This window comes from Rana temporaria, chromosome 2 (assembly GCF_905171775.1).
Source record: "Rana temporaria chromosome 2, aRanTem1.1, whole genome shotgun sequence".
Lineage (NCBI taxonomy): Eukaryota > Metazoa > Chordata > Amphibia > Anura > Ranidae > Rana > Rana temporaria.
The window spans coordinates 223,697,952-223,716,394 of record NC_053490.1 but is presented as its reverse complement, the minus strand read 5'-3'; the positions used below and the strand labels follow the sequence as shown (position 1 = coordinate 223,716,394).

The following is an 18,443-nucleotide window of genomic DNA, read 5'->3' as shown; positions in this document are numbered from 1 at the left end:
CATGGCCTCATCTGGCACGTTTGTGCCAAGTTTCCCGGCTCGTGCCATGATAGTTACATCCTAAGGCAGACCAAGATCTACAGAGACTTTGAGATGAACGTTTATGGAGACAGCTGGCTGATTGGTGAGTGACATTGGTGTCAGGTATGCCCCCCCATGATGCAGACATCACAAGGGGCACATGCATGACTAATATCCTCCTGTCTTTTCCCTTACAGGTGACTCAGGATATGCCTTGGGACCCCACCTGATGACCCCCTTTAGGAACCCCCAAACACCCGGAGAATGAAAATTCAATGAGGTGCACATCCAGACCCGGGCTATAGTAGAGCGGACTTTTGGCCTGCTAAAGTCAAGATTCAGATGCCTTGACAAGACTGGGGGTACACTATTGTATTCCCCAGACTTTGTATGCCAAATTATTGGGGCATGTTGCATACTGCACAATTTTGCTTTAAGAAGGGGCATGCATGTGGAGATATGTCCTGACCTAACCCCCCACCCAGGCAATCCCCCCCCCCAAACCCCTCTACCCGGTCTGCTGAGGGCCAGGCAATCAGGAGACAACTGTCTGAAGGCATCTTTGCCCAGTAAATGGATCCTAATTATATTTTTGTTTTTGCTTTGCCCAGAACAAATCACAGAGATTATGTGACCTTTAAATCTTTACTTTGCAAAATAAATGCACATTACTTATATGCCAATGAGAATGTTTTTTTTTAGTTACAAAACGCACATTAATTATCTCACAATGAGAATGCATGAATGCACGTCACTGTGGTCCCTAGCACAGACACATCACATGCACATCGAATTGGATTAGATCCAAGTACCCCCCCCCTTTGGTACTTGGGAGCAGTAACGCCCCGCCACGGCTCCAATTATGTCACTGTGCATTCATACACCATTCAGGAACCTAGGATGACTTCTCCCTGGTCCTGGGGATCCCTACTCCACCAAAACTGAGGGTGACACCCTTATGTTTTCAGGAATGCCACCCCCCCACATTCACACATCATTCACACACATAAACCAAATCATAAGTACAGTGTAAAAAAAAAAAAAAAAAAAAGTACCCCTGCAAATTAAGGATGTTGCCGAGTGCTCCTTCTGGGCTGCCCACGGCCACGGGCACGGTCACGGGGACGGCCACGGCCGACTGGGGGATCTTCACGGGGGGGGGTCTGTGCAGGGGAGGGAGTATTTTCAGGGGGGGGGACTGTGCAGGGGAGGGAGTATTTTCAGGGGGGGGGGGACTGTGCAGGGGAGGGAGTATTTTCAGGGGGGGGGGACTGTACACGGGAGGAAGCAGCCTCCCCTGGTGTCTGTCCTCCTGCTGGCCTTCCCTCCAAGGCAACGGCTATCCTTGTCAGACAGGAAGTAATGTCAGCCGTATTGGCCTGCACAGCCCGGGTATTGGCCTGCACAGCCTGGGTGAGGGCAGTCACCTCCTGGGCCACACCTGTTGTGGCGTTCCTCAGGTCCCACAAACAGGTGATGACCCCCACGGAGTTGGTGGCCACGTCACCCAGTGACTCCCTCATTGCACCCAGGCTGCGCTCCACCTTGGTCATTGTTTTTTGTATTGCAGACAGACTGCGGGTCTGCCGGACATTGTCCCTCAACAGACTGACCGGCAGACGCACCAACCCCCCCCTGTTTTCAGGGGTCAGCATCCTACTTGCCCCTGAGGCTTGTGGCCTTGGAGGAGGAGTTGGAGTGAGCCATGGGTGCTGCTGCATGTTGGAGGAGGGTTGGAAGGGGCGACCCATGATGGTGGCCTGACTGCTGGGCGCCTGTGGGGTTCCCTCAGGGGATGATTCAAAGGTCATATCTTGGCCCATCATTATTTCCTGCCCAATCAGAATATTGTCATCTTCCTCCCCCTCATCCTCCTCCCACTCAACATCCAAATTAGGGGAGTTGTGGGCACTCCCCTCCCATGGCGAATCCTGCCCTTCTTGGGACTCTGCATGAGCCTGTCTTGGGGGTGGTGCAGCAGCCTGCCCTGATGGGCCTGCAACCTCCTGACCTGATGGGCCAGCCACCTCCTGACCTGATGGGCCAGCCACCTCCTGGGCTGATGGGGCTGCCACCTCCTGGGCTGATGGGGCTGCCACCTCCTGGGCTGATGGGGCTGCCACCTCCTGGGCTGATGGGGCTGCCACCTCCTGGGCTGATGGGGCTGCCACCTCCTGGGCTGATGGGGCTGCAACCTCCTGGCCATCTGGGGAGGACACAAAACAATCACAGGTTGTTGGATCCACACACTTGGCACATCTTCCCTTCCCCCACCCACACATGCTAATCACCAGATAGAAATTCAAAAAAATTACCTGTCCTCATAAGAGGATCATTGTCAAAGCCAGGCAGGCCCACCACCTGCTGTGGGTGGAAACACTGGGCCACTGCCCATTCCTCCTCACTCATCCTGACTGGGCAGGGTCCCCCTCCTCCAGTGCCCCTGGTATGGGCATGCAGCGTTGCCAGCTTGTTCCGGGACACGCTCCACAAGTCATTTATTTTTTTTGAACTCCAGCGATGGTCCTGGTCTCCCCCCCCCCCCCGCCGCATTGATCCGATCGGTGATCTTTTGAAGGATCTCCTTCCTCCTGGCCGGGGTGGTGGTGTGGCTCTCAGGGCCATGGAGAAATCGCCCAAATTTAATGACGCCCTGAGCAAGTATATGCTTCTCTGCCAGGGTAAAATTAAGCTTCCTGCGCTTGGGAGCCATGACAGACAACACCCAGCAACAGGGAACTCACCCAAAAAACAAACAACAATACACACACACAACAAAGAAAATACAAACAAGCAAAAATAAAAAATATACAGACAGCTACTATTAATTCGAAAACAAACAGGCAAAAAAGAAAAACAAAAAATATAAACACAACCAAAAAAAAACACTTATCAAAAACAAACACGCAAACAATCAAAACAAAGAACAAATTATCAAAAACAAACACCAACTATACCCTCCAACTCCACAAACACTTTTCTCACAAACAAATCTTACCAACAAACACTGACAAACGTTCAAAGCAGAAGCAACTTGCTTTAGGAAGGGAACACAGGGAAATACTTTTGCAATTGAAGTCTGTTTGACTGGGGCTATTTAGACACAGGGCGATCTTCAAACTAAGTACGCTTGGCCTTTTACCTATCTCACTGATTGCGCTGACCAAAGTTCTGCACATGCGCAGTGAGGTCCAGATTCGTGCGCGCATGCGCAGTACGGCCGGCACTTCATTTGCATGGGGTCACGGCTCATTACAATGAAGCACGCCCACTTCATTCCCACTTGCCATAACCACGCCTTACACATTGAAACTTAAGTTAAGGATGGCGCAGTTTTGTGCGCAAATGCACTGAGAATACGGTACTTACGACACCAACTTAGGGCGCCGTAACTTAAATGACATAAGTTAGATAATCCTAAATTTACACATGTTTTTGAGAATTTGGCCCACAGTTCCGGCACCTTCTGAACTGACTCTACGTAATAGCAAGGGATGTTGAGGTGTGCTGCAGGGTATTGATACTCACTGCTGAGGATCTATTTTTGCAGGGGGGTTCTATTGTTGCTGGTGGGGGACCTATTGTTTCTAGCGGGGTCTTATGTTGCTGGGGGGGGTTAGTTGTTGTTGACAGAGATCTACTGTTGGGGGAGGGGTCTATTGTTGATGGCAGCCAGAGAGTCTATTAATGCTGGATGTATGGAGATCTGTTGATGCTGCTGTGAGTCTATTGTTGCTGGCAGGGAAATTTTGTTGTGGGTGGTCCATTGTTGTTAGGGGGATCTATTGTTGCTGGCTACAGGGGATCTATTTTACTGCTTTTCTTGATATCATTACCAAATCCCATATAAATTACTTAGCACCACAAAATGATACTTGGTTCTATATTGTCTAAAAGGGGTGGTACTGGGAGGTGGATAGGGGGCGGAGAAAAGGGGTCACTCGGAAAGGGGGAGTTCCTGCACCTATTGTCTGAGAAAAAAAGCCCTGAGTCTCACCCATTATGGAAACATTTTGGTGGCCATATTGGGCATATCGCAGATACCACCAATGAAAAACAGGATCAAATCATATCTACTTTAAAATAACCAGTTTTATTTTTCTGAATTTAGGGAAGTCTCCACAAATGGACCCAGAATGCAGATTTGAATATGGGCATGGTAGAAAGAACTAGGTTAAAGTTATGATGACAGTTTCTTGACTTCACAAATGAGAAAATATGTGTGAAGCAGTTTTTAGTCTTCAAACTCTGCTGTCATATAAGTTTTCAATAATTTAAGCTATGTATTTTCTGGATCTCCTTTGACTCCACATACATGAACATTGTTTTGCTCAGTGCCAGAGTAAAATATTTATTATTAATGAACTATATTTGGTCCATCTGTTGGTAACAGTTCTGCTAATGATATGCAGTATGAGCTAACAGATTGTAGGGATGTACACTATATGTTAATAATTCAATATGAAAGGTAAAAACTAGTAAGGGGGACACGGTTGTTCTGTTCTTCTAAAAGGCATGTTAGGTTTGTTTGACTTAAGAAGCCTAATTTGTGTTATTGTATTATTTATGTATCCATTTGCAGGCTACATTTTTGTAATAATGGCAATATTTCAGTTTAATAATGTTACTGTCGTTTTCTGTAAACAGTTGTTGGGAAAACATGATTTTAAAACCCAATTACATGATAAACATGCACGTTTCTATTCTTCTTTTCATAAATGCTTTAATGCCTAATTAGGAACATATATGTTAAGTGGGCCAGATTCACGTAGAATCGCCCTATGCTGCGGCGGCGTAACGTATTACATTTACGTTACACCGCCGCAAGTTTTCAGCATAAGTGCTTGATTCACAAAGCACTTGCCTGTAAACTTGCGGCGGTGTAGCGTAAATCCGCCTGGCGCAAGCCCGCCTAATTCAAATGGGGCGGGGACCATTTAAATTAGGCGCGTTCCTGCGCCGAACGTACTGCGCATGCTCCGTCCCTAAAATTTCCCGACGTGCATTGCGCTAAATGACGTCGCAAGGACGTCATTGGTATCGACGTTAACGTAAATGGCGTCCAGCGCCATTCACGGACGACTTACGCAAACAACGTGAAATTTCAAATTTTGACGCGGGAACGACGGCCAGACTTAACATTGGCTAGACCACCTAGAGGGCAGCTTTAATTTTACACGGCATATCTCTACGGAAACTACGTAAATTTACAGCGACGAGCAAAGCGGACGTTCGTGAATCGGCGTAACTAGTCATTTGCATATTCTATGCCGACCGCAATGGAATCGCCACCTAGCGGCCGGCCTAGAATTGCCGCCTAAGATCCGACAGGTGTAAGTGACTTACACCGTCGGATCTTAGGGCTATCTATGCGTAACCTGATTCTATGAATCAGGCGCATAGATACGACAATCGTATCTCAGAGATACGATGGCGTATCAGGAGATACAACGGCGTATCAGGAGATACGCCGTTGTATCTCTTTTGTGAATCTGGCCCATATATGTTAAGTTTTTGTACAAGATTTTGCATAAATATGTCTAAGTAATTTGGAATACATGGTATATAGACAACATTCCTTTATTATTTCACTTGCATATACAAAAAAATAAATGTTACCACAATAATGTTAGAATACCCTTTGCTGGGGTATATTGCTTAATGGACGGAATCCACCTCCTCCATTCTCCACTGATTGGGAATAGTTTTGAAGCCACTCAGAACACCTTTCCTCCTTAGGTAAAGCAAAGCGATACCTAGAAATAGATAATATACATGTCAGGTAAATAGTATGAATTTTGTGGCAGTTGTTTTGGAGAGGTTGCAACTTACCAGTTCCATGGGTACAAACAAACAAACCCACCAACAGCACCCAAAAACGTGTGTGTTATATATATGTAAGTATTAATTATTGTATGTGTTTGACACACATTTATTTAGAGGGATCATGGCAAAAATATGGTGTATTTGACCATATAAAGGCAAAGTTAAAAACAAAAAAAATTGAGGGCAGAGTGCAGGTTAAGGGAAAGAATAAATATATATTTGTGGAAAAGGGAGACTGGATATCGGCAGGAATGGAATGCTGTTTTACCCCCTTCCCACCAGTACCCATTATTTTGTGTTATTTTTGCGGGTATGTTATCATTATTCTCTCCACTTCACTGACACTCTTTCTTTCCTTCTTCCTCTCTTACCCTTTCCTTCTTTTTGGTATTTTGCTACTTTCCATACACATCGTTCATATATTTCTGCTATGGTTTCTCTTGTACCCTGTGCTGAGTTTATATATCTTGGTAATATACTGTGTTACTATACCACTAATCATTTAATCATTTGTTATGAGATATATATACAGTATCTCACAAAAGTGAGTACACTCTTCACATTTTTGTAAATATTTTATTATATGACAACACTAAAGAAATGGCACTTTGCTACAATGTAAAATAGTGAATGTACAGCTTGTATAACATTGTACATTTGCAGTCCCCTCAAATAACTCAACACACTAAACCACTGGCAACAGAATTGAGTACACCCCTAAGTGAAAATTTCCAACTTGGGCCCAATTCGCCATTTTCCCTCCCCGGTATCATGTGACTCATTAGTGTTACAAGGTCTCAGGTGTGAATGGGGAGCGGGTGTGTTAAATTTGATGTTATCGCTCTTACTCTCTCATACTGGTCACTGGAAGTTCAACATGGCACCTCATGGCAAATAACTCTCTGAGGATCTGAAAATTGTTGCTCTACATAAAGATGGCCTAGGCTATAAGAAGATTGCCAAGACCCTGAAACTGAGCTTCAGCATGGTGGCCAAGACCATACAGCAGTTTAACAGTACAGGTTCCACTCAGAACAGACCTCGCCATGGTTGACCAAAAAAGTTGAGTGCACATGCCTAGCGTCATATCCAGAGGCTGTCTTTGGAATAGACATATGAGTTCTGCCAGCATTGCAACTTGAATGGGTGGGGGGGTCAGCCTGTAAGTGCTCAGTGCATATGCTGCACACTGCATCAAATTGGTCTGCATGGCTGTCATCCCAGAAGGAAGCCTCTTCTAAAGATGATGCACAAGAGTTTACTGAAGACAAGCAGACAAAGGACATGGATTACTGGAACCATGTCCTGTGGTCTGATGAAACCAAGATAAACGTATTTGGTTCAGATGGTGTAAAGCCTGTTTGGTGGCAACCAGGTGAGGAGTACAAATACAAGCGTGTCTTGCCTACAGTCAAGCATGGTGGTGGGAGTGTCATGGTCTGGGGCTGCATGAGTTCTGCTGGCACTGGGTACAATTTAATGAGGGAACCATGAATGCCAACATGTACTGTGACATACTGAAGCCGAGGAATAACCCCTTCCTGTGGAGACTGGGCTGCAGGGCAGTATTCCAACATGATAATGACCCCAAACACACCTCCAAGACGATAACTGTCTTGCTAAAGAAGCTGAGGGTGAAGATGATGGACTGGTCAAGCATGTCTCCAGACCTAAGCCCTATTGAGCATCTGTGGGGCATCCTCAAACAAAAAGTGGAGGAGCACAAGGTCTCTAACATCCACCAGCTCCGTGATGTTGTCATGGAGGAGTGGAACCTGTTAAGCTCTGGTGAAGACCATTCTCAAGAGGGTTAAGGCAGTGCTGGAAAATAATGATGGCCACACAAATAATAGACACTTTGGGCCAGATCCACAAAAACCTGGCGTAACTTAAAAAATCCGATTTAAGTTACACTGCCTTAAAGTTTCTACCTAAGTGCCTGATCCACAAAGCACTTATCTAGAAATTTCAGGCTGTGTAACTAAAATTCCGCCGGCGCAAGGCGTTCCTATTCAAATGGGGCGAGTCCCATTTAAATGAGGCGCGCTCCCGCGCCGGCCGTACTGCGCATGCGCGAAGTTACGTTACGCCGAGTTTTGAGGATCGCGACGGCTTAAAAAAGTTGCGTCGGGGAAAAAAAAATAAAAAATGACAGCGTCGCTCGGCATGCATTCCTGAGAGGGAGAACTCCATGCCAATTTTCAAAGAAAAAACCGGCATGGGTTCACCCCCCAGGAGCATACCAGGCCCTTAGGTCTGGTATGGGTTGTAAGGAGACCCCCCTACGCCGAAAAATCGACGTAGGGGGTCCCCCTACAATCCATACCAGACCCGTATCCAAAGCACGCTACCCGGCCGGTCAGGAATGGGAGTGGGGATGAGCGAGCGCCCCCCCCTCCTGAGCCGTGCCAGGCCGCATGCCCTCAACATGGGGGGGTTGGGTGCTCTGGGGCAGGGGGGCGCACTACGGGCCCCCCCACCTCAGAGCACCCTGTCCCCATGTTGATGAGGACAGGACCTCTTCCCGACAACCCTTGCCATTGGTTGTCGGGGTCTGCGGGCGGAGGCTTATCGGAATCTGGGAGTCCCCTCAAATAAGGGGGCCCCCAGATACCGGCCCCCCACCCTAAGTGAATGGATATGGGGTACATCGTACCCCTATCCATTCACCTGTAGGCAAAAAGTAAAAGTTAATAAACACACAACACAAGGCTTTTTAAAATATTTTATTATTCTGCTCTGGATGCCCCCCCTGTCTTCGTTATTAGCTCAATATGTACCCCATATCCATTCACTTAGGGTGGGGGGCCGGTATCTGGGGGCCCCCTTATTTGAGGGGACTCCCAGATTCCGATAAGCCTCCGCCCGCAGACCCCGACAACCAATGGCAAGGGTTGTCGGGAAGAGGTCCTGTCCTCATCAACATGGGGACAGGGTGCTCTGAGGTGGGGGGGCCCGTAGTGCGCCCCCCTGCCCCAGAGCACCCAACCCCCCCATGTTGAGGGCATGCGGCCTGGCACGGCTCAGGAGGGGGGGGGCGCTCGCTCGTCCCCACTCCCATTCCTGACCGGCCGGGTAGCGTGCTTTGGATACGGGTCTGGTATGGATTGTAGGGGGACCCCCTACGTCGATTTTTCGGCGTAGGGGGGGTCCCCTTACAACCCATACCAGACCTAAGGGCCTGGTATGCTCCTGGCGGGGAACCCATGCCGGTTTTGTTTTTACAAATTGCCGTGGAGTTCTCCCTCGGGAAAGCATACCAAATGCCGTCGCTGGAATGGGCTTTTACAAGGTGTGACTAGTTTACACTTTGTAGAACCAGCCCTAATTTTACACTTGCAAAATAACACTTACGGCGCAAAAACGAAGCTGGAAAGCTTTGTGGATCGCCTTAAGTGCTAATTTGCATACTAGAAACGGCATTTCGACTCGAAATGCCCCCAGTGGCGGATGCGGTACTGCATCCTAAGATTCGGCAGTGTAATTCAATTACACATGCCGGATCTTCTGCCTAACTTTGGAAAAAGCCTTTTGAGGATCGTTTCCAAAGTTACACACAGACTGAACAGCAGTTAAGTCGGAGTATCTCTTTTGTGGATCTGGCCCATTATGCCCAGTTTTGACATTTTCACTTAGGGGTGTACCCACTTTTTTTGCCAGCGTTTTAGAAATTAATGGCTGTGTGTTGAGTTATTTTGAGGGGACAACAAATGTACACTGTTATACGAGCTGTACACTCACTAATTTACATTGTAGCAAAGTGTAATTTCTTCAGTGTTGCTACATAAAAAGAACATATAAAATATTTTTTAAAAATTTGAGGGGTGCACTCACTTTTGTAAGATACTATGGGCCAGATTCACAGAGAACGGCGTATCTCTGTGCAGGCGTAGCGCATCTCATATGCGATACGCTGACGTAACATAGAGAGGCAAGTACAGTATTCACAAAGCACTTGCTCCCTAAGTTATGGCGACGTAGCATAAATGGGCCGGCGTAAGCCCGCCTAATTCAAAGTAGGCTGATAGTCGGCGTGTTGTATTGAAATGAATCGATGTAAATGAAGCGCCGTACGAACGGCGCATGCGCGCGCATGCTTAGAATCACGTCGAATTTACGCCCTAAGATACGACGGCTCAATGGCAACGACGTGAACATAACCTATGCCCAGCCCCATTCACGTTCGACTTACGTAAAATCCGACGGCTGTTCCGTCGTCCATACCTTAGCATTGGCTATGCCTCATATAGCAGGGGTAACTTTACGCCGGACATACGCATTATGTAAATGGTGTAGCTTACTGCGACGGGCGCAAGTACGTACGTGAATCGGCGTATCTAGCTCATTTACATATTCATTTACATATTCGATGTGTAAATCAACGGAAGCGCCCCTAGCTGCCAGCGTAAATATGCACCCAAGATACGACGGCGTAGGAGACTTTCGGCGGTCGTATCTTGGCAAAATTCAGGCGTATCTTGTTCCCTGAATACGGCGCATAGAGAGAGAGTAAATTATATAATATATTTTACACATTGATTATGCACAAAATTCTGGGCATGGATAATATGAGGATGGCTTTCGGTGAAATTTTTCTTTTTATATCTGTATTGATTTGTACCTCTTGCATATAATAATTCTAATATCTTCTAGTTCAGTGTTATGCGTTGCCTTATAGCTGAACTCAAGCTAAAAAAAACAACACAAAAAACAATAAAAACCATTAAAGATAAAAGAAATATATATCATTTTTAAATACTTTAAATTCAGATCTGTCCTCCTTGTTCCTGATTTTATTACCACAAGTTGTCCTCAGCTTTGGTTAAATGACTGCCAGGATTATTCAAAATACTTCCTCTGAGCTCAGATCACCATGGGCCCATCCCCAGCTCATGATGACTGAAAGAGGCTAGTTTTGAATCTTATTTGAGTACTTACACTGCACGTATTTAAAACATGCATTTATTACCGTATTAATGAATACAAAACTGAATTACTTTGTGTCTTTTATATCTGCCTAGAGTTCAACTTTAACTGTTATAAGTGGCCATCATCTGCGGCAGGGTTTATTACTGTGAATTACTTACCTATTTTCTACTTAATAATGCTATAGCTGAAATTGTTTTACAAAAGGACTGCTGTTGTTCAGCAAATCAAATCAAATCAAATCAACTGATACACTGAGCTTTGACAGAAACGTTATCCACATAATTGTCTTTCTCGTCAAATTACAAGGCCAACATTCATATATCATAGGCAACCTTGAAAAATGTTACCCTGAGGTTAATTAAGATTAGGGATTTGCATTTTTATTTTTGCAGAACTTGACTCTCTCCTAGCATAAACCTTCAAGATTAATTTTGTATGTGTACTATTATCTTTTTATCTGAGATGTATTACTTCAGTTAATAACATTCTTTGATTTTACATAGCTGAGACAAGCGGTTCAGGAAGTCTTCACAATTACATACCTCCAACTGATTGTGTTTGTTACAACCATTCTTTTTACTGCAAGCTTAGGGAACAGCTAATAAATAATGTTTGTAAGAGAGTTAAAAGAGAGCTGAAATCTCTCTCCTGGTGTTTTTATGAAGAGCTAAAGGTACCCAATAATCTAGCGCAGGAGGTCTAAACTATGACCCTTGAGCTTGCTATTGCATTTTATCCAGCCTACAGCTAGGGTCAGAAGTGTATCCTCAGACACAGTGCGCAGATTGAGGACTTGGATCAGGTGGTCTCTATTTGTGATGGGGGCCCTGATATATGGGGAAACTCTGATAGAGAACCTGATGTAAGGTGAGGAGTCTTTTGTTATTAAGTGCGTGTTCATTTATTTTAATTGTATTCATTCATGTATAAAGCTGGTTTTCTTTTCATAATACAAATATTTGTAAAATATATGATGTGGCCCTTATACCCATGCTTTTGGAGACCCCTGATCTAGTGCAAGAACCGTTTTTGAATATAGCCTCAGTTCTCATATTAGTCAAATTAACAACACAATGGGCCTGATCCACAAAAGGGATACGCCGGCGTATCTACTGATACGTCGTCGTATCCATGTTTCTATCTATGGAAATTGATCCACAGAATCAGTTTCTCATAGATAGGCAGAAGATCCGACATGTGTAAGGGACTTACACTGTCGGATCTTAGGATGCAGTACCGCAGCCGCCGCTGGGGGCATTTCTCGTCGAAATCCAGCGTCGGGTATGCAAATCAGCACTTACGGAGATCCACCAAGCTTTTACGCTTCGTTTTTTCTCCGTAAGTATTAGTTTGCCGTCGCAAAATTAGGGCTGCTTTTACAAGGTGTAAACTGTTTACACCTTGTAAAAGTATACCCTTCTATCCCGCATCGCTGTAATTTTTTTTAACCAGTTCCCGACCCCCGCATGTACATATACGTCCACAATATGGCACGTACAGGCACATGGGCGTACATGTACGTCCTCGCCTATTAGCGGGTGGGGGGTCAGATCGGGACCCCCCCCCGCTACATGCGGAGGTCGGGTCCGCTCGGGGAGCGATCAGGGACCACGGCGCGGCTATTTGTTTATAGCCGCTCCGTCGCGATCGCTCCCCGGAGCTGAAGAACGGCGAGAGCCGTGTGTAAACACGGCTTCCCCGTGCTTCACTGTGTCGGCGCATCGATCGTGTCATTCCCTTTATAGGGAAGACACGATTGATGACGTCATTCCTACAGCCACACCCCCCTACAGTTGTAAACACATACTAGGTGCACCCTAACTCCTACAGCGCCACCTGTGGTTAACTCCCAAACTGCAACTGTCATTTTCACAATAAAGAATGCAATTTAAATGCATTTTTTGCTGTGAAAATGACAATGGTCCCAAAAATGTGTCAACATTGTCCGAAGTGTCCGCCATAATGTCGCAGTCACGAAAAAAATTGCTGATCGCCGCCATTAGTAGTAAAAAAAAAAAAATTAATAAAAATGCAATAAAACTATCCCCTATTTTGTAAACGCTATAAATGTTGCGCAAACCAATCGATAAACGCTTATTGTGATTTTTTTTACTAAAAATATGTAGAAGAATACGTATCGGCCTAAACTGAGGGAAAAAAATGTTTTTATATATGTTTTTGGGGGATATTTATTATAGCAAAAAGTAAAAAATATTGCATTTTTTTCTAAATTGTCGCTCTATTTTTGTTTAAAAACTAAAAACCGCAGATGTGATCAAATACCACCAAAAGAAAGCTCTATTTGTGGGGAAAAAAGGACGCCAATTTTGTTTGGGAGCCACGTCGCACGACCGCGCAATTGTCTGTTAAAGCGACGCAGTCCCGAACTGTAAAAACACCTTGGGTCTTTAGGCTGCATATTGGTCCGGGGCTTAAGTGGTTAAAAAACATTTTTTTTCCCGCCGCAACTCTTTTTTTTTTTTTACGCCCGTCGCGATTCTCAAAACCCGGCGCAACGTAAAACCGCGCAAAGCACGTCGGGAAAATAACGTCGGGAGCATGCACATACGTCCTGCGTGGGAGCGCGCCTAATTTAAATGGGACTCGCCCTATTAGATTAGGAACGCCTTGCGCCGGACGGATTTAAGTTACACCGCTCAAAATTTCTAGGTAAGTGCTTTGTGGATCGGGCACTTAGGTAGAGATTTTGCGGCGGTGTAACTTAAATGGGAAAAATTAAGTTACGTCGGGTTTTTGTGGATCAGGCCCTATCTTCCCAATCTAGTTCTAGTCAAACTAACATAAGAAGCTTACTGACAGAATAAGAAAACACAGCAATGAATTCATAAGTGGGGTGGTGTCTGGCCAACATGAATTTATTTAACTACTGAATAAAAAAGTGAGGTCAGAAACTTGGTAATGCATTGTGACAACAAAGCCTAGATTACAAAACTAGTTCTTGGCAGGTGAGCCAGTTCACGCATATATATTTTAACTGTGACTTTACCTGTTTACCTAAAATCCTAGATATGAGACAATGGTTTAGTCTGAAAGCTGTTCAAGCGTTTGGAAAAATACCCAATCTTTTCCCCATTTAGCCCCCTGTTCAGCAGGAGCCAAACATCATATGCTGTATATAGGGATGTTCCTGCAGTACATATATGACATCTTTCCACTCTCAATAGTTGCTAAGGAAGCATCTCTAGTAAGCGCTGATATCACCAGACATCCAATCTAACCACAGAGGCAGGGACAGTGGTGATATCACTGCTCAAATATGGCCATTGGCAATGGCCATATTTGGTCAGTAATGTCAGCAATATCCCCTCCACTTCCCTTATATAGCTGATGACAACTTAGGAAGCTGTCATTCAGCTAAAGTACCATCAGAGTCAGTCATGTGCGCTGGATTGACGTTTTTTTGGGGGGGCGAGTCGGCAAAAGGTGACATTAGCCTTTAAAGTACATACCAAATTCAACGATGTGCTACAGCAAAGATGGCATTTGCACAGAAAACTAAATTGTACTGTTTAAATTGCTGGCAATTGAAACGTATTTGTTAAAAAAAAAAAAAAAAAAACAGCACACTGAGCCCCATATGTTTTTTGGGGAACCTTTGGTGTTTGCTTACCATTTTTTATTTAGAAAAAAATAAGAAGCTAGGATGGAGATGTCATGTGCTGGCAATTCAAAACTGTTTTTTTTTCTTGTATATGTTAGTGCTTTAAAAAATCAATGCCTTCAGGCAAACATAATAAACATTATTTTTTGCATTGGTACATGTTCTTCAAGAAAGTGCAAACCCCTTTTGACAATCTTTTCCTATTAGCCCACATGAGCATTTTTAATTAGACAGTCTTCAGATTCACATGGCCAGCTACTACCATCATGAGCCGTGAAAACAGGCATGAATAGCTGCAGCCACCAGCAGCCTGTCATTGCAGTGTACACTGCTATTTGCACACAGCTGTCAATCCCACCAGCAGAAACCAGTAGGTTTATGCAGCTCGGATTTGCAGTATGGCAAAACACCCATGTGAATAGGAACCTAGAATTAAGCAGAAAAATGGAGTAATTAAACAAAAACTGTTCTTTAATAAGACCTCTAAACAGTGTCTGTCAATGCCATAGAATATTAATATTGTGTTTTTTTATTATAATTGTGTGTTTTTGGGGCAAAAAAGCCATTTCATTTTTATAGAATAGATAGAATAGAATAGATTTTTTAAAAAAGTTTAATAATATTTAGGGTTGTCCCGATACTGATACTAGTATCGGTATCGGGACCGATACCAAGCATTTGCCCGAGTACTTCGGGCAAATGCTCCCGATGCTTCACCTGATACTTGTACTGTCAGCGGTGATCGGTGCATAGGGAAGTTACAGGCACCAATCACGCTATATAGTGTATTCCGGCGTGTATCCCGCCGTGTACTCCTCCGTGTATTCCCGCCGTGTACTCCTCCGTGTATTCCCGCCGTGTATTCCTCTGTGTATTCCTGTCGTGTATTCCTCCGTGTATTCCCGCTGTGTATTCCTCCGTGTATCCCTCCGTGTATCCCTCCGTGTTTCTCTTCCCTTCCGTGCTCCTCCTCCACCCCCTGGAACTGTCAGGATGAAGAGCGGGGTAGGAGCCGGTAAATTTGGCTCCTTACTGCTCCGAATGGACAGAGTCAGTAAACACTGACTCGGTCCATTCACATAACTGAAACATCGTAAACTGTGATTACAATGTTTCAGTTTATGAATGAAGAGAAGACGCTGTCTTCTCTCCATTCATTTTCAGCGCAGCTGATGCTGCTGAGAAAAGGACAGGGGAACATGTGTCCCTAGTCCCTTTCTCTGTCTCAAAGGGGAGATGTCAGAGGTCTGTTAAGACCCCTGATATCTCACCAAAGCCCCCTAACAGGGCTGAAAAAAAAAAAAAAAAGAATAATAATAATAAAAAAAAGAATAAAAAAATTATTGTAGAAAATAATAAAAAAAATAAAAGAAAAAACACACTGACACGGTCCACCCCCCCCTTAAAACAAAGAAAGAGTTATAAATAAAAAAAATTGTAAAAAAAAAAATATTGTAAAAAATTAAAAACAAATTGTTAAAGATAAAAAAAAAACGACTGACACATGTGCTGCTGTCACATGAGATTAAAAAAAATTATTGGTATTCGGTATCGGCGAGTACTTGAAAAAAAGTATCGGTACTTGTACTCGGTCTTAAAAAAGTGGTATTGGGACAACCCTAATAATATTATCAAAAACTGCAAAAACCACAGTACTTTACCACAGCATTTAAATCTTGGAAATACAAATGGAATATTTTTGTCTGAGGACAAAAACATATTTTGCTGCTTTACTACGTATAAAAAAATATTTTATTCAATCTTGGAGTCAGATTTTTAAAAAGATTTGCAAAGAGCTGGGTTTCATGATTGAAACTTAAAGTGTTATGACTTTATGGCATTTTCGGTCTTTTTAGCTGGCCAATAAAGTATACGATAACCTTTGGACCATACTACATATTATGTTTTTAGGGTGGAACGTGAAACATGTTCCCACTCCTGCAGCTGCTCTCTGACTTGCTGCCTCTAGTGACAGCAAGCTAGGGATCTTCTCCCCGAACTTGCTGTCACTATTTAAAAAAAACGAGGCTGTGCAGGGCTCCACCTGGGCAGGGCTCCACAGAGTTCTTTGAATGGGAGAACTACAACTACCATCGCCCTTTGCGGGTGTTGGCTTGTAGTTCTCAGGTAACCACCAGGGCACTGTTGAGCAGTCTTTGTAGTTCATTGTCTCTTCCTGTCAGTGTGTAACTGCCTGCCCGTACGAGGTATGAGCAGACGACTTACACATGCGGTCTGCAGGAGTCCTGCATGGCACCTGCGATCTGCTGATTGCGGGTGAAATGCTTTCCAGGTACCTAATAAAAAATAATAATAAATGTACATTTTTTTAACTGCACAAAGATGTGCATGAATTTTTTTATAAAGGTGAACTTATCCTTTAACTAAAAACATATTGTTTTCTGTAAATAAAAGATCATTACAAAGGTTAACGGAGCAATCTGAATTGTATGTACACAAATACTTTTTTCCAACCTTGTGGATACTTCAGAAATTATGCATATGAATACATACAATATGAAATTCAGGCAGATTATTTTTTTGCACTTACTAAAGGGCATCAACAATCTACCATCTATAATATAGCTTGCTTTACAGCAAAGCACATCATTTAAGTCATGGAACAAGCAGAGCAGCAAATCTAAATCTAACAAATATAAAATATCTTATTCATAAAATAAACTTGTCTAGGGTGCTTGAATTTTTAACATCTTTGCATATGATCTACATGTAAGAGACACTTTCTACAACAAGCAACTGTATGGCTGAATTGAGTGGAGTCAATACAATGTAAACTAGATACAGCCATTGATCCATCCAAGTTATGTTGAAAATGAATGTTAGTTACATTATTGAAAATGTATCTTAAAGTGCAGATCTACTGAATAGGGCAGGGGACCAGAAAAATAGGGGAGTTTACTTTTGGAATATTATTATTATATTATATGTGATGTGTACTGAAAGTACAGAAGTAAGGTAAATCAAGGGCAGGAAATAAAGAATATTTTTTTGTATATTGTTTATATATATACTGTATATATATTTTACCTGAACTGAACAACAATACAATATAAAGATTACCTATTTCATAAGTGCATGTTCCAAATGTGTTTGTTTAAAAATATTTAGTTTCAAGCTTGACCAAAAAATTAGGATCCTACATTTTTCAGAAAATATGAATGATAACACAAAAACATTTCTTTCACTCATGGTTAGTCTTTGGCTGAAGCCATTTATATCAATCAACTGTGTTTACCCTTTTTAAATCATAATGGGAACAGAAACTATCCAAATAATCCTGATCAAAAGTTTACATACCGTGGTGATTTTGGCCTGATAACATGCACACAAGTTGACACAAAGGGGTTTGAATGGCTATTAAAGGTAACCATCCTCACCTGTGATCTGTTTGCTTGTAATTAGTATGTGTGTATAAAAGGTCAATGAGCTTTTTGGCCACAATCATAAATGCTACATTTGAAGTCAACAAGGCCTATGATGAAAGGTACAGAGGTGGATCATTCCAACATGAAAATTATACAAAACACAAGGCCATGTCGACCTGTCATTGGCTGCAGCAGAATAAAGTGGAGGTTCTGGAGTGGCCATCTCAGTCTCCTGACCTCAATATCATTGAGCCACTCTTGGGAGATCTCAAGAGTGCAGTTCATGCAAGACAGACGAAGAATTTACAGGAACTGGAGGCTTTTTTGCCAAGAGGAATGGGCAGCTTTACCATCTGAGACGATAAAGAGCCTCATCCACAAATACCACAAAAGATTTCCAGCTGTCATTGATGTTAAAGGGGACAATACACTGTATTAAGAATTGGGGTTTGTAAACTTTTGATCAGGGTCATTTGGGTAGTTTTTCTTGTCATTATGATTATAAAAGAATAAACACAGTTGATTGATAATAAATGAAAAAAGGGTTGGTGATACTGCACTGTTTATTTAAATATTTATATAAACGAACACAAAGGGAGAAGCGGCATGCTGACGTCATCACTACACAACAATAGTCCCGGAAGGAACGGGCTGTGTTA

The 18,443-nt window shown here is 43.5% G+C and overlaps 1 protein-coding gene across 1 annotated transcript in view; it reads left to right on the top strand.

The window, feature by feature from the left end:
- DMD (dystrophin) overlaps positions 1-18,443 on the top strand; it is a 2,981,380-nt gene that overhangs the window by 1,946,932 nt on the left and 1,016,005 nt on the right. The window lies entirely within an intron of this gene.